The sequence below is a fragment of the Bombina bombina genome, chromosome 4 (genome assembly GCF_027579735.1).
Source record: "Bombina bombina isolate aBomBom1 chromosome 4, aBomBom1.pri, whole genome shotgun sequence".
NCBI lineage: Eukaryota > Metazoa > Chordata > Amphibia > Anura > Bombinatoridae > Bombina > Bombina bombina.
The window spans coordinates 662,205,038-662,232,261 of NC_069502.1; positions in this window are offsets into that span (position 1 = coordinate 662,205,038).

Genomic DNA, 27,224 nt, shown 5'->3' on the forward strand with positions numbered 1-27,224 from the left:
TGCTTGGACACCAGACCCAGTACAGGTCGTTCTCCTTCAGCCTTTTTATACGAGGGTCCCCGACCCTCAACAGGCACAACAGCATGAAACACCACATATGCCATCCTTTTGCACAATCGAGTACAGGTATGGCATCGATTTTAGGAAGCCAGAGATAATTTTTATGAACCGGGAGATGGAAAAAGATGCTTGGACACCCAGTACAGGTCGTTCTCCTTCAGTCTTTTTATACGAGGGTCCCCGACCCTCAACAGGCACAACAGCATGAAATACCACATATGCCATCCTTTTACACAATCGAGTACAGGTATGGCATCGATTTTAGGAACCCGGAGATAATATTTAGGAACCGGGAGATGGAAAAAGATGCTTGGTCGGTCCTCCTACTTCAAATTTGGGGCACTGCGCGTGCAATCTACTGTGCCACCAGATATGAGTGGTGTGTTAAGTAGTACTATTCTTAACAGTTTAATCCCTGTTATGTGCCTTTTTTTTTTGTTTGGATTTTGTAGCCACAGTGCAGCACCAGAGGCCAGAAAAATTAGGCATGTACAAATGCCTGAAAAATTAGCTATTGTTGCAGATGCTGCTGTAGCAGCGGCCAGAAAAATTGATGTTTGTTTGACAGTTAGAAAGTGCCCTAAAACATTGGGGCTTGAACCCTAGTTGTTGGCGGATAAGTCACGCAAGTAATCCGGCATTCAAAGATAAAATACAGCAGCGTGTGTACCATTTGTAGCCCAAGGCAGGTCATCTCATCAAGCATTTTTTACTCAAATGTATTGCACAATGTCAGTCCCTTCGGGATCCATCCCTCATTCATTTTAATAAAGGTGAGATAATCAAGACTTTTTTGACCTAGGCGACTTCTCTTCTCAGTGACAATACCTCCTGCTGCACTGTAGGTCCTTTCTGACAGGACACTTGAAGCGGGGCAGGCCAGAATTTCGATTGCAAATTGGGATAGCTCAGGCCACAGGTCAAGCCTGCACACCCAGTAGTCAAGGGGCCCATCGCATCTCAGAGTGTCGAGATCCGCAGTTAATGCTAGGTAGTCTGCTACCTGTCGGTTGAGTCTTTCTCTGAGGCTGGATCCCGAAGGGCTGTGGTGATGCATAGGAGTTAAAAAGGTCCGCATGTCCTCCATCAACAACACGTCTGGAAAGCATCCTGTCCTTGCCGGCGTGGTCGTGGGAGGAGGAGGATTACTTTCATCTCTTCCCCTGTTAGATTCCCGTTGTGCTGTGACATCACCCTTATACGCTGTGTAAAGCATACTTTTTAATTTATTTTTGAACTGCTCCATCCTTTCCGACTTGCGGGAATTCGGTAACATTTCAGTCACTTTATGCTTATACCGGGGGTCTAGTAGTGTGGACACCCAGTACAGGTCTTCTCCTTCAGCTTTTTTATACGAGGGTCCCTCAACAGGCACGACAGCATGAAAGACCCCATTTGCACAAGGTTGGATGCCGAGCTAATCATGTCCCGTTCCTCATCCTCACTGATCTCACTGAAGGTATCTTCTTCCCCCCAGCCACATACAACACCACGAGTACCAGATAGGTGACAACAATGAGCACCCTGGGATGCCTGTTGTGCTTGGTCTTCCTCCTCCTCCTCAAAGCCACATTCCTCCTCTGACTCATTTCCTCACAATCCTCTTCCTGCGTTGCCGCTGGTCCAGCAAGTGATGCTGATAAGGCTTTTTCTGGTGGTGATGGAGACCACAACTCTTCCTCTTCACGCTCATCTACGGCCTGATCCAGCACTCTTCGCAGGGCACGATCCAGGAAGAATGTCGCTGATGGTGCCTTCGGTGCGACTGACTAGGTTTGTCACCTCCTCAAAAGGACGCATAAGCCTACAGGCATTGCGCATGACCGTCCAGTAACGTGGCAAAAAAATCCCCAGCTCCCCAGAGGCTGTCCTAGCACCCCGGTCATAGAAATATTCGTTAACAGCTTTTTCTTGTTGTAGAAGGTGGTCGAACATTAGGAGTGTTGAATTCCAACGTGTCGGGCTGTCGCAAATCAAGCGCCTCACTGGCAGGTTGTTTCGCCGCTGGATATCTGACAAGTGTGCCATGGCTGTGTAGGAACGCCTGAAATGGCCACACACCTTCCTGGCCTGCTTCAGGACGTCCTGTAAGCCTGGGTACTTATGCACAAAGCTTTGTACAATCAAATTACACACATGTGCCATGCACGGCACATGTGTCAACTTGCCCAATTTAAATACCGCCACCAAATTACTTCCATTGTCAGAAACAACTTTGCCAATCTCCAGTTGGTGCGGAGTCAGCCACTGCCCCACCTGTGCGTTCAGGGTGGACAGGAGTGCTGGTGCGGTGTGACTCTCGGCTTTAAGGCAAGTCAACCCCAAGACGGCGTGACACTGCAGTATCCGGGATGTTGAATAGTACCTGGGGAGCTGGGGGGTTGCCGTTGATGTGGAGCAAGACACAGCAGCAGACAAGGACTCAGCCGAGGAAGAGGTTATGGAAGAGGATGGAGTAGGAGGAGTAGAGGAGGTAGCAGCAGGCCTGCCTGCAAGTCGTGGCGGTGTCACCAACTCCTCTGCACAGCCACGCATTCCATGCTTGCCTGCCGTCAGCAGGTTTACCCAATGCGCAGTGTAGGTGATATACCTGCCCTGACCATGCTTTGCAGACCAGCTATCAGTGGTCAGATGGACCCTTGCCCCAACGCTGTGTGCCAGACATGCCATTACTTCCTTTCGCACAATCGAGTACAGGTTGGGGATTGACTTTTGTGAAAAGAGATTTCGGCCGGGTACCTTCCACTGCGGTGTCCCAATAGATACAAATTTTTTGAACGCCTCAGACTCCACCAGCTTGTATGGTAAAAGCTGGCGGGCTAAGAGTTCAGACAAGCCAGCTGTCAGACGCTGGGCAAGGGGGTGACTTTGGGAAATTGGCTTCTTACGCTCAAACATGTTCTTGACAGACACCTGACTGTGGGCAGATGAGCAGGAACTGCTACGTAAGAGAGACTGAGTGGTGGATGGTTGAGAGGGGGCAAGGAGGACAGCAGTGGTTGACGTGGCTGAAGATGCTGGACCAGGAGGAGGATGGCGGATTTGAGTTTGTGTGCTGCTTCTACTCATGTGTTCATCCCATCGGCGTTTGTGATGTGAGACCATGTGCCTTTGCAAAGCAGTTGTACCTAGGTGGGTGTTGGACTTTCCACAACTCAGTTTCTTATGGCACAGGTTGCAAATGGCATCGCTGTTGTCAGAGGCAGACACACAAAAAAAATGCCACACTGCTGATCTCTGTGATGACAGCATTCTGGTGGAGGCAACAGCATGCGTTGATTGGCGTGCTGTCTGGCTGACTCCGGGTGCCGATGCATACTGTCTGACTGTGCCACTATCTCCTTGCGACGACCTCCCCCTGCTTCCAACTCGTCTCCTCCTCCTCCTCTCTGTCTACCCATCTGAACTTTCCCCCTCTTCTTCTTCTCTTCTAGCGGGCACCCACGTGACATCCACGGATGCATCTTCATCAACCGCTTCACTTGTATCTGACAAATCAACAAAGGAAGCAGCAGCGGGTACAACATCACCATCATCATCACACCGTATGTCCATGTCTGTAATGCTGCCTGACTGAGACATATCACTGTTATCTACATCCTCTGTCATTGATGGTTGCGCATCACTCATTTCTTCAAACTGATGTGTCAATAACTCCTCTGACAAATCAAGTGAAGCGGCTGTGGTGCTAGTGTTGGTGGTGGCAGCAGGCGGGTGAGTGGCACTGGTCACTTGAGAGGTGCCCGAAGCTAAGCTGGAGGTGGATGGTGCGTCAAGGTTACGAGCGGAAGCTGTAGAAGATTGGGTGTCCTGTGTTAGCCAGTCAACTAGGTCCTCCTCAGAACTTTTCACATTCATGGCACGTGGCCCCTGAACACTGTGCATTATTGTAGGGTCAAAGGGAATCACAGCACCACGACCATGACGGCACCTGCGAGGTGGCCTGCCTCTGCCTGTCATTTTTTTTTTTAAATGTAGACTTACACTACTATTAAACAAAATATGAGTGGTGCCACTGGGCAAGTGGGCACAGTATACGCTGTGAGCCTGACACAAAAAAGCAGACTGATGTTTCACAATCCAAAAAGTTTATTTTTTTTAAATGTACACTTACACTACTATTAAACAAGATATGAGTGGTGGCACTGGGCAAGTGGGCACAGTATACGCTGTGAGCCTGATACAAAAAAGCAGACTGATGTTTCACAGTCAAAAATGTTTATTTTTTAAATATTTAACTACTGTTACAACAAATATGAGTGGTGCCACTAACTTGGCAAGTGGGTCTGGCACACATGCTGGCAGGCAAGCAAATGCAATAAGATTACAATAGCAGACTGATGTTTCACAGTCCAAATTTTTTTTATTTTAAATATTTACACTACTGTTACAACAAATATGACTGGTGGCACTAGTTGGCAAGTGAGCCTGGCACACACGCTGGCAGGCAGGCAACTTCAATTAGATTACACTAGCAGACTGATGTTTCACAGTCAAATTTTTTTTTTAAATATTTACACTACTGTTATAACAAATATGAGTGGTGGCACTAGTTGGCAAGTGGGCCTGGCACACACGCTGGCAGGCAGGCAACTGCAATTCAATTGCACTAGCAGACTGATGTTTCACAGTCAAAAAAGTTTTTATTTTAAATATTTACACTACTGTTACAACAAATATGAGTGGTGTCACTACTTTGGCAAGTGGGCCTGGCACACATGCTGGCAGGCAGGCAACTTCAATTAGATTACACTAACAGACTGATGTTTCACAGTAAAAAAATGTTTTTAAAATATTTACACTACTGTTATAACAAATATGATTGGTGGCACTAGTTGGCAAGTGGGCCTGGCACACACGCTGGCAGGCAGGCAACTGCAATTAGATTACACTAGCTGACTGATGTTTCATAGTCACATTTTTAAAAAAAAATATTTACAATACTGTTATAACAAATATGATTGGTGGCACTAGTTGGCAAGTGGGCCTGGCACACACGCTGGCAGGCAGGCAACTGCAATTCAATTGCACTAGCAGACTGATGTTTCACAGTCAAAAAAGTTTTTATTTTAAATATTTACACTACTGTTACAAAAAAATTGAGTGGTGCCACTAACTTGGCAAGTGGGCCTGGCACACATGCTGGCAGGCAGGCAACTTCAATTAGATTACACTAACAGACTGATGTTTCACAGTCAAAAAAGTTTTTTTTTTTTTAAATATTTACACTACTGTTATAACAAATATGATTGGTGGCACTAGTTGGAAAGTGGGCCTGGCACACACGCTGGACACACGCTGGCAGGCAGGCAGGCAACTGCAATTAAATAACATTAGCAGACTGATGTAAAAGTTTTTTTTTAAAAAAGTTACACTAATGTTACACCAGATATGAGTGGTGGCACTGAGGATGGAAGTAGGCACAGTATATGCTGGGAGCCTGACACACAGGCTGGCACTAGTGGCAGGCTGGCCTGGCAACTAAAATTAAATAACACTAGAAGACTGATGTAAAAGTTTTTTTTAAAAAAGATACACTAATGTTACACCAGATATGAGTGGTGGCACTGAGGATGGAAGTAGGCACAGTATATGCTGGGAGCCTGACACACAGGCTGGCACTAGTGGCAGGCTGGCCTGGCAACTAAAATTAAATAACACTAGAAGACTGATGTAAAAGTTTTTTTTTTAAAAAGATACACTAATGTTACACCAGATATGAGTGGTGGCACTGAGGATGGAAGTAGGCACAGTATATGCTGGGAGCCTGACACACAGGCTGGCACTAGTGGCAGGCTGGCCTGGCAACTAAAATTAAATAACACTAGAAGACTGATGTAAACGTTTTTTTTTTTTTTTACAAAATTAACACTAATGTTACAACAGATAGGAGTGGTAACACTGAGGATGGAAGTAGGCACAGTATATGCTGGAAGCCTGACACACAAGCTGGCACTAGTGGCAGGCTGACCTGGCAAATAAAATTAAATAACACTAGCAGACTGATGTAAAAGTTTTTTTTAAAAGAATTTACACTAATGTTACACCAGATAGGAGTGGTGGCACTGAGGATGGAAGTAGGCACAGTATATGCTGGGAGCCTGCAACACAGGCTGGCACTAGTGGCAGGCTGGCCTGGCAACTAAAATTAAATAACACTAGAAGATTGATGTAAATGTTTTTTTTTTTAAAAAAAAGATACACTAATGTTACACCAGATATGAGTGGTGGCACTGAGGATGGAAGTAGGCACAGTATATGCTGGGAGCCTGACACACAGGCTGGCACTAGTGGCAGGCTGGCCTGGCAACTGCAATTAAAGTGAATGTAAATTTTCTCTTAATTAGTACTCAATATCAATTCACAATCATTGCATTAGTTAAAACGCATTATTTTTTTTACAAAAAATTCAAAATATCTATTTATATTTTATATGTAAACTTAGCTGCGTTTTCGTTTCTAACTCCTCCCATCCATTTCTTCCGGTATTTCGGCCACATTACATATAGAGCGGCCCCTCCTGCTCTATTACGTATTTGAAAAGCTTGTTCAAGATTATTAGTTATTTTGCGCATGCGCTTAACACTAATGTGTCTAATATGCGCATGCGTTAGTACTGTTTACTAAATCTCTATCGGCACTGATGTATTATCATCTAAACAAGTGCTGGGAACGCATGCGCATAAAGAATTTCTGACGTCTCCGAAAAGGGGCTGGACGCCACGGGGTGTGAAATATTATTAGTAGAATAGAGTGTCAATCAACGTTGGATATGCGGTCCAAAATGGCGGGCGGAGGAAGCGAGTAAGACAATTCCGAATAAATAGGTTTATATATCGATTAAATGGTAGATTAAAAAAAAAACAATGAATTAAAGTCCACTTAATTTTGATTGTTAAACAATATGTGATTGGGCGATAGCATTGACTTTACATCCACTTTAAATAACACTAGCAGACTGATGTAAAAGTTTTTTTTTTTACAAAATTTACACTAATGTTACAACAGATAGGAGTGGTGGCACTGAGGATGGAAGTAGGCACAGTATATGCTGGGAGCCTGACACACAGGCTGGCACTAGTGGCAGGCTGGCCTGGCAAATAAAATTAAATAACTCTAGCAGACTGATGTAAAAGTTTTTTTTTAAAGAATTTACACTAATTTTACACCAGATAGGAGTGGTGGCACTGAGGTTGGAAGTAGGCACAGTATATGCTGGGAGCATGACACACAGGCTGGCACTAGTGGCACGCTGGCCTGGCTACTAAAATTAAATAACACTAGCAGACTGATGTAAAAGTTTTTTTTAAAAAAAGTTACACTAATGTTACAACAGATATGAGTGGTGGCACTGAGGATGGAAGTAGGCACAGTATATGCTGGGAGCCTGACACACAGGCTGGCATTAGTGGCAGGCTGGCCTGGCAACTACAATTAAATAACACTAGCAGACTGATGTAAAAAAAAAATTAAAAAAATTTACACTAATGTTACACCAGATATGAGTGGTGGCACTGAGGCTGGCAGTGACAGGCTGGCCTGGCAACTGCAATTAGATTACACTAGTAGACTGATGAAAAAGTTTTTTATTAAAAAATTTACACTAATGTTACACCAGATATGAGTGGTGGAAAACAGAGCAATTAGGCACAGTATATGCTGTGAGCCTGACAAACAGGCCTGATGGAAAATGAAATTAGATTACACTAGCAAACTGATGTAAAAGTTTTTTTTTAAATTTACACTAATGTTACACCAGATATGAGTGGTGGCACAGAGCAATTAATCATAGTATATGCTGTGGGCCTGGCACATAGGCCTGATGGAAAATGAAATTAGATTAAACTAGCAAACTGATGTAAAAGTTTTTTATTAAAATTTACACTAATGTTACACCAGACATCAGTGGTGGCACAGAGCAATTAATCACAGTATATGCTGTGGGCCTGACACACAGGCCTGATGGAAAATGAAATTAGATTACACTAGCAAACTGATGTAAAAGTTTTTTTTTTTAAATTTACACTAATGTTACACCAGATATGAGTGGTGGCACAGAGCAATTAATCACAGTATATGCTGTGGGCCTGGCACACAGGCCTGATGGAAAATGAAATTCGATTACACTAGCAAAGTAGCAAGCTGATGTAAAAGTTTTTTTTTTTTTTAAATTTACACTAATGTTACACCAGATATGAGTGGTGGCACAGAGCAATTAATCACAGTATATGCTGTGGGCCTGGCACACAGGCCTGATGGAAAATGAAATTAGATTAAACTAGCAAACTGATGTAAAAGTTATTTTTTTTTTAATTTACACTAATGTTACACCAGATATCAGTGGTGGCACAGAGCAATTAATCACAGTATATGCTGTGGGCCTGACACAAAGGCCTGATGGAAAATGAAATTAGATTACACTAGCAAACTGATGTAAAAGTTTTTTTTTTTTTAAATTTACACTAATATTACACCAGATATGAGTGGTGGCACAGAGCAATTAATCACAGTATATGCTGTGGGCCTGGCACACAGGCCTGATTGAAAATGAAATTCGATTAAACTAGCAAAGTAGCAAACTGATGTAAAAGTTTTTTATTTTAAATTTACACTAATGTTACACCAGATATCAGTGGTGGCACAGAGCAATTAATCACAGTATATGCTGTGGGCCTGACACACAGGCCTAATGGAAAATGAAATTAGATTAAACTAGCAAACTGATGTAAAAGTTTTTTTTTTTAAATTTACACTAATGTTACACCAGATATCAGTGGTGGCACAGAGCAATTAATCACAGTATATGCTGTGGGCCTGACACACAGGCTTGATGGAGAATGAAATTAGATTACACTAGCAAAATGATGTAAAAGTTTTTTTTTTTTAAATTTACACTAATGTTAACCAGATATAAGTGGTGGCACAGAACAATTAATCACAGTATATGCTGTGAGCCTCACACACAGGCTGACAGGCAGGCAAATGCAATTAGATTACAAAAAAAAAAACACAAAAAAAAACGACTGAAGTTCTAGCCCTAAAAAGGGCTTTTTGGGCTAAAGTTCTAAAAAGGGCTTTTTGGGGTGCTGTCCTTACAGCAGAGATTAGATGAGTCCTTCAGGACTGTAGTGGACACTGAATACACTAGCCTAGCTATCAATTTCCCTATAAAATCACGAGCGGAGCAGCAGCACTAACCCTCCTCTCACTAAGAATGCAGGATCGTAATGAATCTAAAATGGCTGCTGCCCAGGAGCTGGGACGGTCTGGGAGGGAGTGCCTGCTGCTGATTGGCTGAAATGTGTCTGCAGACTGTGGGATACAGGGTCAAAGTTTAGTCAATGATGACGAATAGGGGGCGGATCGAACATAGCATATGTTCGCCCGCCGCGGCGAACGGGAACAAGCTAAGATTGCCGGGAACTGTTCTCCAGCGAACAGTTTGCGACATCACTACTGATATTAACAGATAAATATCCTGCATATTGGAGATGGCATCTATATTAAGGGGAGAGAAGGAGGGATAATTTTTTCCCCCTTTTTTTTTCTCTTCTCTCTTTCCCCTCTTTGCAGTTTATTTTGCTTTCACAAAATATAATATGTGGTTAGAGGTTTTACAGAAATATGAAAAATCATCTGATTTGGTTTTTACTTGATAACTGAAACAATTTTTCTTTCCTTGCGCTATTATTTTTTTTGCGCTATTATTTTTTTTTTTCCGCTCAAGTTAGCTATTAAGCTTATTATACAGATGCAAAAAGAACAACTGTATTGACCATTGGAATCTATATCTAAAAGTTATAAATGTTTTTTTTCTTTGTTTTGAAATCTATGGTTAAAAAATTCTTAAAGGCTGATTGGTATTGGTGGGTTTTAATGTTGGGGGGGTTTGTAATTTTTTTTACAGGTAAAAGAGCTGATTACTTTGGGGCAATGCCCCGCAAAAGGTCCTTTTAAGTTCTATTTGTAATTTAGTGTAGAGTAGGGCTTTTTTTATTTTGGGGGGGCTTTTTTATTTTGTTAGGGGGATTAGATTAGGTGTAATTAGTTTAAAAATCTTGTAATTTGTTTATTATTTTCTGTAATTTAGTGTTTGTTTTTGTACTTTAGATAATTTTATTTAATTGTATTTAATTGTATTTAGTTTAGGGAATTTATTTAATTATAATGTAGTGTTAGGTGTAATTGTAACTTAGGTTAGGTTTTATTTTACAGGTATATTTGTATTTATTTTAACTAGGAAGTTATTAAATAGTTAATAACTATTTAATAACTATTGTACCTAGTTAAAATAAATACAAACTTTCCTGTAAAATAAAAATAAACCCTAAGCTAGCTACAATGTAACTATTAGTTATATTGTTGCTAGCTTAGGGTTTATTTTATAGGTAAGTATTTAGTTTTAAATAGGAATAATTTATTTAATGATAGGAATATTTATTTAGATTTAATTAAATTATATTTAAGTTAGGGGGTGTTAGGGTTAGGGTTAGACTTAGGTTTAGGGGTTAAGTTTAATATAGTGGCGGCGGTGTAGGGGGTGGCAGATTAGGGGTTAATAAGTATAATGTAGGTGGCGGCGGTGTGGGGGGGCAGATTAGGGGTTAATAAGTATAATGTAGGTGTCGGCGGTGTCGGGAGGCAGATTAGGGGTTAATAAGTATAATGTAGGTGGCGGCAGTGTCGGGGCGGCAGATTAGGGGTTAATAAGTATAATGTAGGTGGCGGCGGTGTGGGGGGGGCAGAGAAGGGGTTAATAAGTATAATGTAGGTGGCGGCGGTGTAGGGGCAGCAGATTAGGGGTTAATAAGTATAATGTAGGTGTCAGCGGTGTCGGGGCGGCAGATTACTGGTTAATAAGTATAATGTAGGTGGCGGTGTGGCGGGGCGGCAGATTAGGGGTTAATAAGTATAATGTAGGTGGCAGCGGTGTAGGGGGGGCAGATTAGGGGTTAATAAGTATAATGTAGGTGGCGGCGGTGTAGGGGGCGGCAGATTAGGGGTTAATAAGTATAATGTAGGTGGGGGCGGTGTAGGGGTGGCAGATTAGGGGTGTTTAGACTTGGGGTACATGTTAGGGTGTTAGGTATAAAAGTTACCATAGGAATCAATGGGATATCGGGCAGCAGCGAACATGAGCTTTCGCTGCTTTCTGACTCCCATTCGCCGCCTCCAGTGCAGCGGATTGAAAACCAAGTACGCTGGGACGGAATAGTGGCGAGCGTACCTGGCAGAAATTTGATAACTAGCAAAAGTAGTCAGATTGTGCCGAATTTGCATTCGTAACATCTGTAATGACCTAAGCATCGATCTGTGTCGGACTGAGTCCGGCGGATCGTATGTTATGTCACAAAATTCTACTTTTACCAGTCTGTAGGGTTTGATAACTAAGGGGAATCAGGCTCGCCACAAATACGCTGCAGAATTCCAGCGTATTTGCGGTTGACGGCTTGATAAATAGATTCCAATCTCTCTCTGTTATCACTCTTGACCCCAACCTTATATCATTTTCACAACTGATGATTTTATTCCTTTGGCTGCCAGTAAAACACACATCAATGATTTTTTAACTCATTGGTAGCAGTGATTTGACTTCCACACTGCATTGCCTTAAATCCCCCCCTTCTCCCATGATTGAGTAACACATTATAAGACATTATAATTGTAACTTTCCATGGTTGCCAGTAACACACAGAGTTTCTGGGCCATGTTTGTAATGCATAGAGGCATAAGAAGCATTAAAAATGAGGGACTGGACATTTAAAGGGACAGTAAAGTCAAAATTAAACTGTCATGATTAAGATAGAACATATCATTTTAAACAGCTCTCCAATGTACTTCTATTGTCTAATTTGCTTTACATTTGCTCCTGGTATCCTTTGTTGAAAAGCATACCTAGGTATGCTCAAAAGCAGCAATGTACCACTGAGAGCAAGCTGCTGATTGGTGGCTTCACCTAAAGGTCTCTTGACTTTGGTTCATCTTATGTGTTCAGCTATCTCCCAGTAATGCATGTGCATTCCTGCTCCTTCAACAAAGAATACCAAGAGAATTAAAGGGACAGTATACACCAATTTTCATATAACTGGATGTAATAGACACTACTATAAAGGAGGATATGCACAGATACTGATTTTAAAATCCAGTATAAAACCTTTTAAAAACAGACTTAGAAGCTCACAGTTTAGCACTGTTGATAAGGCTAGTCTGGGGCACCCAATCAAAAGGGTCTGGGAAAACAGGAACAGCAAACACTTCACCCCTTCCCTGCATATGAAAAGATAGATTATACATACAGGAGCCGCAGGAATCTGTAGACATCAGTATACATCTAAAACTTTGAGGCTAGGTTAGGAGTCTGAAAATAAGCACAATATTTTTAAACAATAAGTAGAAAACTATACTTTGTTACAAAAACACTCCCCTCTGAGCCATACAAATGGTGTACAATGTCCCTTTAAGCAAATTTGATAATAGAAGTAAATTGAAAAGCTGTTTACAATTGCATACTTTTTCTGAATCATGAAAGAAAAATGTAGGGTTTCATGTCCCTTTAAAGTTTCCAGTACTTTTGTTTAGATTTATCTGAACAACCTGCTTAAAGGGATAGTGAACCCAATTTTTTTCTTTCATGATTCAGATAGAGCATACATCTTTAAGCAACTTTCTAATCTAACCCTATTATCAATTTTTTTTTCCGTTCCCTTGGCATCTTTATTTGAAAAAGTAGTAATATAAGCTAAGGAGCCGGACCATTTTTTCAGCACCCTGGCAAGCGCTTATGATTGGTGGCTGCATTTAACAAACTAATAAGCAAGTGCAACCCAGGTTCTCAATCAAAAATGGGCCGGCTCTTAAGCTTACATTCCTGCTTTTCAAATTAAGATACCAAGAGAACGAAAAAAAATTGTTAATAGGAGTAAATTAGGAAGTTTCCTAAAATGGCCTGCTCTATCTGAATCATGAGAGAAAAAAAATGGGTTTACTATCCCTTTAAATACTAGACTGTCCAGTTGAATACTGGACACCTCACAACCCTAACTGATTTTAGTGTAAGATAATAAGTACTGAGGGTGCTGAAGAGATTTATAAAATGATGCATATAGCATTGGCTTAAATGTCATAGTGAAGAGATGAGGAAAAAAGGTCCCCATACGAGGTGGCTTAAGAAATCTTCAAAGCTTTATTATGGACAATTTAAAATCAGCAATCTCCGTAAAACCTCAAGTGAGTATGTTCAGACATCGTCTAATGCCTTTCAGCTTTCACAGCCGTACTCATAGACCTATCTTTGTGTCTAACATACAAGTCTCTTATAATCATATCAAATAAAAACACACACGTGAACATAATCAATGTTTTAACTCATTACGGTAGTTAGTTACTATACATGCTTTATATCGCTGTAGAAAAGCCTATTTTTAAGCTCACAAAATTGCTGATTGATTCTCAATGGAGTCAAGTAAATATGTGGAATTATTTTGAAACTGATCCGTGTTGTTCATCTATATATCCATGTTGTTCATATATATATATATAATCCACATATTGAGCAATGCCAAAATGACTTATACCAGAAATTTATATTGGCTATTTATTATGCATCTAGTTTATTTAGTAAGTTCATTTTCGCTATTGGTCTGCGGATTTTAACCACTATACTAATTCATACATATGAAATTATGTCAACAATAATAATGTAGCATTCCTAGTAGTTTTAAATACCACTAGTGATTCATTCAGCCGAATAAACCTACTGCCATCTCAAATGACTGTTTATCTACAGTATATATATATTATATTATAACCCTGTACTCAGGCAGTGCTCTACCCAGATACCGACTGTGTATTTGTATCGCTGTACACAGGCAGCGCTATGTAGCTATTCATTCCCTTTTCTGTCATTATTGAAATGGGTCTAAGTTAGATATTACACTTAATAGCATTTCATATGGATACAAAATAAATCCCCAGACTAAACCTGGATCATGCTTTCAGATCCGTTATTTCCAATAATTTATTAGGTCAAACCTAGAGTTTAGTCATTGTGGTATTCTGGTACTCATCTTAAAGATCCAATAGATGTCTTGTTTATTTAGTAATTGTTCAATGTCTCCTCCTCTTTCATTTAAGGTAACTCTCTCTATTACATTCCAAGTGACTGTGTCTAAATTTCTGTTATGTAGTTCAATGAAATGTTTAGCTATTGGTGTCATTTTTTCCTCTTTCTTCCTACTTTTAGATTGTGATGTTATGCTATTCAGATATTCTCTTATTCTCACGCTGACTTCACGTGTAGTTTTGCCAATATACTGAAGGTGGCATTCTGCAAGTTATTAAAGGGACATGAAACTCAAATGTTTTCTTTCATGTTTTATAAAGAACATGCGATTGTTGTTTAAATTTGTATTCTCTATCGGAATCATGAATGAAAAATTTGGGTTTAGTGTCCCTTTAAATATACTAAATTTGAAGTTCTGCAGTTGACACATTTGTTGGTTTCAAATTTCTCTCTGTTACACTGGAGCTAAAGTTCACACCTGTGGTCACATATTGACATGCCTTACATTGCATGTATCCACATTTATGTGTACCCTTTACTTCCAGCCAAGAGGATTTTGGCATTTTTGTATCTTTTTGTACAGTTGGGGAAACAAAATTTCCTATAGTTTCCCCTTGTCTATAGGAAAAGTTGTAATTACTTTTTGTTACATGTTGTAATTTATTGTCAGCTGCAAGAATGGGTATATGTTTTCGGCTGTGTGAAGCTGGCCCCCCTACAATCGGCACAAATAAAATCAACTGAGTTTTGTTAGTGCTACGTTTGTGCTGTTTTGTGCCACAAAAAATAAGATTTGTGCTGCTTTTATTTTTAAGATAATAGCAATTGTTTTTTGAGTTATAACAGATTAAATAAAGGTCACCAGAGGTCACCCAGCCCCCCTACAACAGCCAAAACACATGAAACCAGCTGGTTAGTTAGTGCTGGTTTGTGCTGTTTAAATCACTCTCATTTCTTTTTCGATTTATTAACGATTTATTAAAGGTCACCCAGCCCCCCTACAACAGCCAAAAGACATGAAACGGGCTGGTTGGTTAGTGCTACGTTTGTGCCGGATTGTGCCGTTAGCATTTTTATTTGTGCAGCTTTGGGTTTTTAGTTATAACAGTTTGTTTTTTGTCAATGAAAATTATGTAACCCTCCATCCAATTCACCTCAGCTATGTAAAGTTGGCACTCCATGTTTTTAAAATGTGAATAAAAATATACCATTCATTTGTGCTGTGTTTCTGCTGATTTGTGCTCAAAAATTAACATTAGTGACAGTTTTGTTTTGCACATAGTTTAGTTTTTGAAATATTCAGCATTATATATGATCAAATGAGAAAGGGGACCCCCCAAGCGCCTACCAAACCGGAGGCAAAAGGGGAAAGCAAAATGGGAAAGCACTGTAAGTTTACTACAGTTGAAATTTAATAACAGTTTAAAAACATACAATATATATCATGGATCCATGAGATAAAATAACAGATAAAAACAGTTCAAATTATACAAACAATGTGTAAAATGTCGACAACAAATAATCAGCAACAGATATTCAACGGTCCTAGACTGAGATTGCACGGGACTGGGTAATGGGTGTTAAACCATATAAAATCAAATAACTAGTGTCCAAAAGTGTTCAATAGTGCGAAAAATCCAAAATTCAAAATCCAGAATGTTAAAAATAAAAATAAAAATATATAAATATAAAAATCCAGAGTCAATGTGATGAAAACAAGTGTGTCTTTAAAAATAGTGAGTTGTAATTCTGGGGCGAACAAGACAAAAAAATGAAAAGAAAAAATATGCAATGTAGGCAAAGTGAAAAAATATCAAATAGTAAAAATAGTCACCCAAACCTAAATGGATATTCCTTGTAGTGATCCCACAGTGTAGATAATCCTTGAGGGTGGGAGAGGAGGAGAAGTAGTGTCCACAGGAGTGAAAAAACGTACTAAAAGGCTGAACCAGTTTGGCCCAAAAAACGATATCCACCTAAAATACAAAGACAAATATGGTGCAGGTAACTTCACACAATTGTACATAAAAGGGAATAGGCTTACCAATACTCAGTCGACGCGTTTCGGCCCCTGTCAGGCCTTTATCAAGACTGAGTTTATTTAGGAGAATGTGTCCTTATAAAGGGTATTGTAGCCAATAATCAGATTGAATTTTTGCGCCAAAACTTTAAGCTCCGCCCACTTCCTGTTGACTGCATTGTGGGTATGGGCATTGTATTCATAGTAAGGGCATTTTCTCCAATACTATTCCTATATTGGTCCTGTATTCTGCATTGTGGGTATGGGCATTGTATTCATAGTAAGGGCATTTTCTCCAATACTATTCCTATATTGGTCCTGTATTAGTCCTAACCAACTAATCTGTGTTAGCTTAGAGAAGGGAAGTGGTCTACCTGATATCTGTTACGTGTGTATAGTTACTTAATACCAAGGTTAGTACCGGATGTTGACTTCCGGTTGGTACGGACACTGATGTCACTTCCGGTGTATCTGCATATAGTATAGCAGATTTTAGCAAAATTCTAAAATACCCAACTTATTGTGCCAGGATATGGCTATAGTGATTCATCTGTCATAATGAGATTGGATAATTATTTTAGAGAGTAATTATGCTATATGAAGTGTTGACAATTGCCCACGGAGTGTTATTTCCGATAACGGCAAAATGTGACGTCATTTCCGGTTCCGGAATGTCCCCGGAGTTGTACTTCCGGTTTCGCTAAATTTTAAAGTTGTTTCCGGTCCGTTCTTAAGAATAGACGTGACAGGCTAAAATGATACAGGGTAGTAGTATGGGACAAACATATCAGTTCCGGACTACATAGGAGAGGACATAATCATCTTGTATCTATTAGAAACAGACAGACCTTACTTTAGGATAAACGTGACAGGCTAAGATGATACATGTATGGGACAAACATGTCAGTTCCGGACTATACAGAAAAGGACATAATCATCTTGTGTCTATTAGAAAGACATAACATGTATCTAAAAAAATTATATAATAATTTTTAAAATTCACTTGTGTGTATCAATTGTAGCTCGCTTGCAAGCTGTATATACAAATGGTGTGAATAAAAAGGTTGTGAATAAAAATGACTACTTGAGTGGGTTACTATAGAAACAAGGGAGATGGCTATTTGGATAGCATAACAAATCAGATACAAATAGATAGAGATAGAAATAAATGGTAATCAGATAAACATCCAGATTAATAGCTTATACAAATAGCTTATGAAGGTAAGTGGGCTTATAATAGTTCATAAAGCCTCATTTAAGGTAATTCCACATATAATATAGAATTGATCAATGTAGATAGGTGGTCGAATATTTTAATCCCCAAAATCGTGACGTCACTACCATGTTTGGGGTGGAATTTAGTTAGTTGCTGAAATTTGCAACTGGGGCCGTGGATCACATTAGATCCGTATCTAAACCACATTGGATGCTAGAGAAATACGCATCTAGGCAAATTTAGATAGTTGAACTATGATCAGATATGGCCGAAGAACGGCATTGACTAGGTCTTGGCGTCACGACAACTCATATGACCCTATTGGTGGTGATTAATGAACTGTCTCTTGATTAAACATGGAGAAAATAGGGAGCTAGCTTATAGACTCATAAGCCTTAATCAAACTTTGTGGAGATAAAAAAATAGGCCATATGAATACAACAGAACAGATTCCTATTCAGAGGATTTTAGAACAAGACGTGAGACTAATTATGACCATGACAACAGAGATACATTAAAGACCCCCACATGGAAAGGAGGATTGATGAAATCCAATAATAATCAATCTGGAGAATCTCCAAGAGATATAAGCACAAGAGATGAGTGGAATACTCAACAACGTGCAGCAAGGATAGAATCAAGGAATAATTACCTTAATCACGCTACCAATGGAGCAGAATCATCTTCCTCCTCTTTTTTAGGGTTGGACCACAACCACATCAGAGAGAAGTTACCGAGATCACAGAAGACCGTGGAATGGGAAGAACCCACGTCCTCCAGAACAGGAAGAAGACCCATAGAGGAAGTAGAGGAGGGGTCAAAATAAAGAAGAAAAAATCTGACACAGGTGTAATCGATACAGAAAATCAGAAGAACACTGATGGCATCTTTAATTTGAGTAACCATACACTGACAAGTGATGAGATAACGATTCTCAAATTCGGGCTCTCATTTGCACCCACTAGGAGCCTTGATAAATTTCAGACCTTCATCAATGTGAAAGAATTCACTAGAAAACTCACCCTCAAGAGGTTTTTTGCCAAATCACCAGTAGAAAATTCTACTTGGGTATCAAAGAAACAGACTATCATAGAAGAAGGAGACCCCAATAGACATACTGGGCTAAAACCCAAATCAATGTTCTATCCGACCAACAGCAAAGGATCAGCAATTGAAGCCTTCGAGACCATCGTATGTAAAGAAATAAGGGATATCCAACCAAAAAGATTGAGGATTAAGAAACATAATCTCACGAACCAACAAATCAGAACGATTACAAATCTGGAGAAAAATCATGAGATAGTAATTAAGCCAGCAGATAAAGGTGGCGGCATCGTCATTCTAAACGACAGTGACTACAGAAGAGAAAATGAACGGATTCTTGGTGACCGTAACACCTATAAGAGACTACCAACAAATCCAGTGGAGACATACAATAAGGAACTAGTGAATATGTTGAATGGAGCTAAAGAACTGGGAATTCTGAATGAGAAAGAATTTAATTATATCAAAGTCAACTATCCCATTACTCCAGTGATGTATCACCTTCCGAAGATTCACAAATCTCTTCAAAATCCACCAGGGAGACCCATAATATCCGGTATTGGCTCCCTAAGCAGCAATTTGTCTGAATACGTCGATCTGAATTTACAAAAATATGTAAGACTACTTCCATCTTACCTCAAAGATTCAACCCAAGTGTTAAATCTGTTGGAAGAATTCGTTTGGGAAGAAGGATTCATCATGGTTACATGTGACGTAGCATCCCTGTACACCAGTATCCCACACGAACAGGGGATAGAAGCGGTAGAATTCTTTCTCACAAAAGATGCTGAAATGCCAACAGACCACATGGAATTTATACTGGAAAGTATCAGATTCATTCTAAATCACAACTACTTCTACAATAATGGAAACTATTACCAACAAGTCTGTGGCACGGCTATGGGGACCAGGTTCGCGCCAAGTTACGCAAACCTCTGTATGGGGAGGTGGGAACATATCTTCTGGGAATCCTGCCCAGCGAGCGCGGACCTGGTCCTCTACCGGCGCTACATAGACGACATCCTGATGGTATGGAAGGGGACTAAGGAGGATTTGGACTTCACGATCGAAGTGATGAATAACAACTCAAACAACTTGAAATTCACGTACCAGTGGAGCACTGAGGAAATAACCTTCCTAGACCTAAAGATAAAGATCAACAAAGGAGAGATAGAAACCTCCACACACTTCAAGGATGTGGATAGCAACAACTATATTCACATGATGAGCTGCCACCATAACAACTGGAAGAGTAACATACCGAAGGGGCAGTTATTGAGAATGAGGAAAAATTGCTCACACCAAGAAAAGTGGGAAGAACAGTCCCAAGTGATTAAATCAAAATTCCTAGAGAGAGGATACACCGAATGGATGTTGGATCAGAAAATATCCGAAGTAGAGAAGATTGAACGCACAGATCTGATTAAATACAAGGCGAAAGCTAAAGAGGAGAAGAACGATTTCCTCGATATACCAATGATCACCGAATATAGTCAGAATAAGGATATTATTGAGAAAATCTTCAATAAGCACTGGGCTCTTCTGAAAGAGGATGAACTGATTGGTGAGAAACTACCTCCCAAACCTAGGTTCATATATAGGAAAACAAAAAATCTGAGGAATAGGATTGCACCCAGTATTCTTAAAAAAGAGAAAGCTGGAGTAAAAGATGTATTTGGGAAGAAGATCAGAGGATTATTCCCCTGTCCGTCCTGCAAAGCCTGCAAGTGTGGAACTAAGTCTGCAACATTTAAATGTCATAATACAGGAGCAACACACAAGATCCATGACATGATACGATGCCAAGATAAAGGGATTGTATATATGCTACAATGCCTATGTGGCCTACAATATGTGGTTGTACAAGCATTTCACCCTAAAACATAATGGAAACATTAAAGATCTGTCCTTCATGGGCATTCAGAAAGTCAACAAAGGATGGAGAGGAGGTGATTTTGAGAAAAAATTACTCATTACAGAATCCAAATGGATCTTTACCCTTGACTGCCTCCATCCTAAGGGACTGAATAATAAAGAGGACTTTTCCCATTTGTTTAAAATCACATAAATCCTGTCTCATAAATGCCCTCTCGTCAAAACCCCCAGAAACACCAGTGTATCATGATCAGTTATCATCGATGAAACATCGAATTAAGGTATACTCTAGATAAACCTTCCGTTTATTGCAGCTCTTTGCAGCCCACTAAAGTCGTATGTGCCCACTACTAGAACAACTAGAGCCCTACACTTTCCATAAATAACTATTCCCACTAAGGAATATCGTTATGTAGTATACTAGATAACTTATCTATGTATATAGCCGCTAAGGCGATATAGCTTATATGATTTTACGTCTCTAGATTCGAAGACCCTGAGGGGCATACTCTGCAATACACATACAATGTGCAAGGTCACGGTTTCATGTATATATTTACGACCACTGTTTTATTATATTTCCGAGATACATACCAGTCCCCTCTATTGCCATACCATCAATTATTTTATCTCCACAAAGTTTGATTAAGGCTTATGAGTCTATAAGCTAGCTCCCTATTTTCTCCATGTTTAATCAAGAGACAGTTCATTAATCACCACCAATAGGGTCATATGAGTTGTCGTGACGCCAAGACCTAGTCAATGCCGTTCTTCGGCCATATCTGATCATAGTTCAACTATCTAAATTTGCCTAGATGCGTATTTCTCTAGCATCCAATGTGGTTTAGATACGGATCTAATGTGATCCACGGCCCCAGTTGCAAATTTCAGCAACTAACTAAATTCCACCCCAAACATGGTAGTGACGTCACGATTTTGGGGATTAAAATATTCGACCACCTATCTACATTGATCAATTCTATATTATATGTGGAATTACCTTAAATGAGGCTTTATGAGCTATTATAAGCCCACTTACCTTCATAAGCTATTTGTATAAGCTATTAATCTGGATGTTTATCTGATTACCATTTATTTCTATCTCTATCTATTTGTATCTGATTTGTTATGCTATCCAAATAGCCATCTCCCTTGTTTCTATAGTAACCCACTCAAGTAGTCATTTTTATTCACAACCTTTTTATTCACACCATTTGTATATACAGCTTGCAAGCGAGCTACAATTGATACACACAAGTGAATTTTAAAAATTATTATATAATTTTTTTAGATACATGTTATGTCTTTCTAATAGACACAAGATGATTATGTCCTTTTCTGTATAGTCCGGAACTGACATGTTTGTCCCATACATGTATCATCTTAGCCTGTCATGTTTATCCTAAAGTAAGGTCTGTCTGTTTCTAATAGATACAAGATGATTATGTCCTCTCCTATGTAGTCCGGAACTGATATGTTTGTCCCATACTACTACCCTGTATCATTTTAGCCTGTCACGTCTATTCTTAAGAACGGACCGGAAACAACTTTAAAATTTAGCGAAACCGGAAGTACAACTCCGGGGACATTCCGGAACCAGAAATGACGTCACATTTTGCCGTTATCGGAAATAACACTCCGTGGGCAATTGTCAACACTTCATATAGCATAATTACTCTCTAAAATAATTATCCAATCTCATTATGACAGATGAATCACTATAGCCATATCCTGGCACAATAAGTTGGGTATTTTAGAATTTTGCTAAAATCTGCTATACTATATGCAGATACACCGGAAGTGACATCAGTGTCCGTACCAACCGGAAGTCAACATCCGGTACTAACCTTGGTATTAAGTAACTATACACACGTAACAGATATCAGGTAGACCACTTCCCTTCTCTAAGCTAACACAGATTAGTTGGTTAGGACTAATACAGGACCAATATAGGAATAGTATTGGAGAAAATGCCCTTACTATGAATACAATGCCCATACCCACAATGCAGAATACAGGACCAATATAGGAATAGTATTGGAGAAAATGCCCTTACTATGAATACAATGCCCATACCCACAATGCAGTCAACAGGAAGTGGGCGGAGCCCATCCCCTAAGATCCAACAACGATCTACTACTTGCATCTTCTATCATCACCTCCTCCCATGCTAGACTACAGGACTTCTCTTGTGCGGCACCAACCCTCTGGAACGCACTTCCTCGAGCTGTCAGACTTTCCCCCAACCTCTTCTCCTTTAAAGGGACAGTCTACACCAGAATTGTTATTGTTTAAATAGAAAGATAATCCCTTTTTTACCAATTCCCCAGTTTTGCATAACCAACACAGTTATATTTATATATTTTTTACCTCTGTGATTATCTTGTATCTAAGCCTCGGCAAACTGCCCCTTTATTTCAGTTCTTTTGACAGACTTGCAGTTTAGCCAATCAGTGATGGCTCCCAGGTAACTTCACGTGCATGAGCACAGTGTTATCTATATGAAAAACTAACACCCTCTAGTGGTGAAAAACCTGTTAAAATGCATTCTTAAGAGGCGGCCTTCAAGGTCTAAGAAATTAGCATATGAACTGCCTAGGTTAAGCTTTCAACTAAGAATACCAAGAGAACTAAGAAAATTTGGTGATAAAAGTAAATTGGAAAATTGTTTAAATTACATGCCCTATCTGAATCATGAAAGGTTTTTTTTGACTAGACTGTCCCTTTAAACGCTTCCTAACAACCTTCTTGTTCAGTGAAGCCTATCACCAAATCCGTAGCTAATGAATTCCACTTGCCTAATAGTTGCCCTCATCTAACTCCACACTAACATCATTCCCACATTTGCAGTCCCCACCTCCTGTTTGTCACCCTCCTACCCATCTAGATTGTGAGTTCCCACGGGAACAGGGTTCCCAATTCCCCCTGTATTTGTTTGTTAAATTTTGTCTGGTGTCTCATATTGTACTGTCGTTTTATCTTCGTTACCCATATACAGCGCTGCGGAATCTGTTGGTGCTTTATAAATAAAGAATAATCATAATACTCATAATAATAATAAAATAAACATAAAATAGGGAGGCGGAGCGAGCGGTCTACCAAGATGGCCGCTGCACACTGAGGCTCTTGAGATACACCGGGAGATATACCGGGAGCTAAGAGAACAACATACTTCTCAGCTTTAGTCAAGATTTGATGGCATAACTTGATTTGTGAGAGTGTCAAGATCACACAGATACCTCGTTCATGTTAATAGGGCTCGGAAATCCGGAGAACGACATCAAGCAGAGGCCTTGAGCATATGACGCAGCTGGATGAAATCTCTAACAGCATGCTAACAACTCACTACTCTTTATCTGGTGTCGAGGAGGTTCGTAAGAGCTGACAGGCATATCAATTCTATCAACACCACTTGCGGTAATACTACCCTCACAACCCGCTTTTGCCTGATATCGCTCCAGAGGGTCGGGGCTCCGTTCCGGAGCGCAACTAAGATCACAGCCATACCATCTGCGGACACCGGTAAGAATGAGACGGTACTGCACACTGAACTAACTGTAGACTAGGAGATGAACTATAACTGATTAATTCAAGTATGCTTAATAGGAGAGTTAATATCGCTATACAGGAGGACATTATGTTTACCTAAGTGTTTGCAAAACTCATTAACACACACCTGCTATAATTTTGAGTGATACAGAACTTGGGCCGCTTAGAAATCCACTAAGACACTAGGAAATTCCGATTGCTGCGAGAGCCCATTGAAGTTATAACTGTTGATCGGCACTATGCTTAAATAAGACTTAAGGCCTGTGAGATGATTGAAGGCATATGACGCAGCTACATAGAAGTCTGTTATAGCACCACTTATAGCTTGGATATAAATATCGAGGATATATACTTCTGTGATAAGCTCTACTTTGGGCCATCTGGGGAATGGTTCTCTTGCTGTGATCCACCTCCACACCACCAGATAGCTAAGTTATGGTGAAATATCTACACTACACGGATCACTACAAAGGCCTTACTACTGCTTCAGATTGACTGAGACACAAATGGGTACTAGATCAGCTGTGGGGCATTTAATTTGACACTATCCAGTTAGGCCTCTTAAACGCCAATATAAATTACTGCACTAAGGCCTAGATTTGGAGTTCGGCGGTAAAAGGGCTGTTAACGCTCCGCGGGCTTTTTTCTGGCCGCACCATAAAATTAACTCTGGTATCGAGAGTTCAAACAAATGCTGCGTTAGGCTCCAAAAAAGGAGCGTAGAGCATTTTTTACCGCAAAAGCAACTCTCGATACCAGAGTTGCTTACGGACGCGGCCGGCCTCAAAAACGTGCTCGTGCACGATTCCCCCATAGGAAACAATGGGGCTGTTTGAGCTGAAAAAAAACCTAACACCTGCAAAAAAGCAGCGTTCAGCTCCTAACACAGCCCCATTGTTTGCTATGGGGAAACACTTCCTACGTCTGCACCTAACACTCTAACATGTACCCCGAGTCTAAACACCCCTAGCCTTACACTTATTAACCCCTAATCTGCCGCCCCCGCTATCGCTGACCCCTGCATATTTTTTTAAACCCCTAATCTGCCGCTCCGTAAACCGCCGCCACCTACGTTATCCCTATGTACCCCTAATCTGCTACCCCTAACACCGCCGACCCCTATATTATATTTATTAACCCCTAACCTGCCCCCCACAACGTCGCCGACACCTGCCTACACTTATTAACCCCTAATCTGCCGAGCGGACCTGAGCGCTACTATAATAAAGTTATTAACCCCTAATCCGCCTCACTAACCCTATCATAAATAGTATTAACCCCTAATCTGCCCTCCCTAACATCGCCGACACCTAACTTAAATTATTAACCCCTAATCTTCCGATCGGAGCTCACCGCTATTCTAATAAATGGATTAACCCCTAAAGCTAAGTCTAACCCTAACACTAACACCCCCCTAAGTTAAATATAATTTTTATCTAACGAAATAAATTAACTCTTATTAAATAAATTATTCCTATTTAAAGCTAAATACTTACCTGTAAAATAAACCCTAATATAGCTACAATATAAATTATAATTATATTATAGCTATTTTAGGATTAATATTTATTTTACAGGTAACTTTGTATTTATTTTAACCAGGTACAATAGCTATTAAATAGTTAAGAACTATTTAATAGTTACCTAGTTAAAATAATAACAAATTTACCTGTAAAATAAATCCTAACCTAAGATATAATTAAACATAACACTACCCTATCAATAAAATAATTAAATAAACTACCTACAATTACCTACAATTAACCTAACACTACACTATCAATAAATTAATTAAACACAATTCCTACAAATAAATACAATTAAATAAACTAGCTAAAGTACAAAAAATAAAAAAGAACTAAGTTACAGAAAATAAAAAAATATTTACAAACATAAGAAAAATATTACAACAATTTTAAACTACTTACACCTACTCTAAGCCCCCCAAAATAAAAAATTCCCTACCCTATTCTAAATTAAAAATGTTACAAGCTCTTTTACCTTACCAGCCCTGAACAGGGCCCTTTGCGGGGCATGCCCCAAGAATTTCAGCTCTTTTGCCTGTAAAAAAAAACATACAATACCCCCCCCCAACATTACAACCCACCACCCACATACCCCTAATCTAACCCAAACCCCCCTTAAATAAACCTAACACTAAGCCCCTGAAGATCTTCCTACCTTGTCTTCACCATCCAGGTATCACCGATCCGTCCTGGCTCCAAGATCTTCATCCAACCCAAGCGGGGGTTTGGCGATCCATATTCCGGTGCTGAAGAGGTCCAGAAGAGGCTCCAAAGTCTTCCTCCTATCCGGCAAGAAGAGGACATCCGGACCGGCAAAGATCTTCTCCAAGCGGCATCTTCGATCTTCTTCCATCCGGAGCGAAGCGGCAGGATCCTGAAGACCTCCAGCGCGGAACATCCATCCGGACCGACGACTGAACGACGAATGACTGTTCCTTTAAGGGACGTCATCCAAGATGGCGTCCCTCGAATTCCGATTGGCTGATAGGATTCTATCAGCCAATCGGAATTAAGGTAGGAATTTTCTGATTGGCTGATGGAATCAGCCAATCAGAATCAAGTTCAATCCGATTGGCTGATCCAATCAGCCAATCAGATTGAGCTCGCATTCTATTGGCTGTTCCGATCAGCCAATAGAATGCGAGCTCAATCTGATTGGCTGATTGGATCGGCCAATCGGATTGAACTAGATTCTGATTGGCTGATTCCATCAGCCAATCAGAAAATTCCTACCTTAATTCCGATTGGCTGATAGAATCCTATCAGCCAATCGGAATTCGAGGGACGCCATCTTGGATGACGTCCCTTAAAGGAACAGTCATTCGTCGTTCAGTCGTCGGTCCGGATGGATGTTCCGCACTGGAGGTCTTCAGGATCCTGCCGCTTCGCTCCGGATGGAAGAAGATCGAAGATGCCGCTTGGAGAAGATGTTTGCCGGTCCGGATGTCCTCTTCTTGCCGGATAGGAGGAAGACTTTGGAGCCTCTTCTGGACCGGATTATGGATCGCCAACCCCCGCTTGGGTTGGATGAAGATCTTGGAGCCAGGACGGATCGGTGATACCTGGATGGTGAAGACAAGGTAGGAAGATCTTCAGGGGCTTAGTGTTAGGTTTATTTAAGGGGGGTTTGGGTTAGATTAGGGGTATGTGGGTGGTGGGTTGTAATGTTGGGGGGGGGGGTATTGTATGTTTTTTTTTACAGGCAAAAGAGCTGAACTTCTTGGGGCATGCCCCGCAAAGGGCCCGGTTCAGGGCTGGTAAGGTAAAAGAGCTTGTAACTTTTTTAATTTAGAATAGGGTAGTGAATTTTTTATTTTGGGGGGCTTTGTTATTTTATTAGGGGGCTTAGAGTAGGTGTAATTAGTTTAAAAT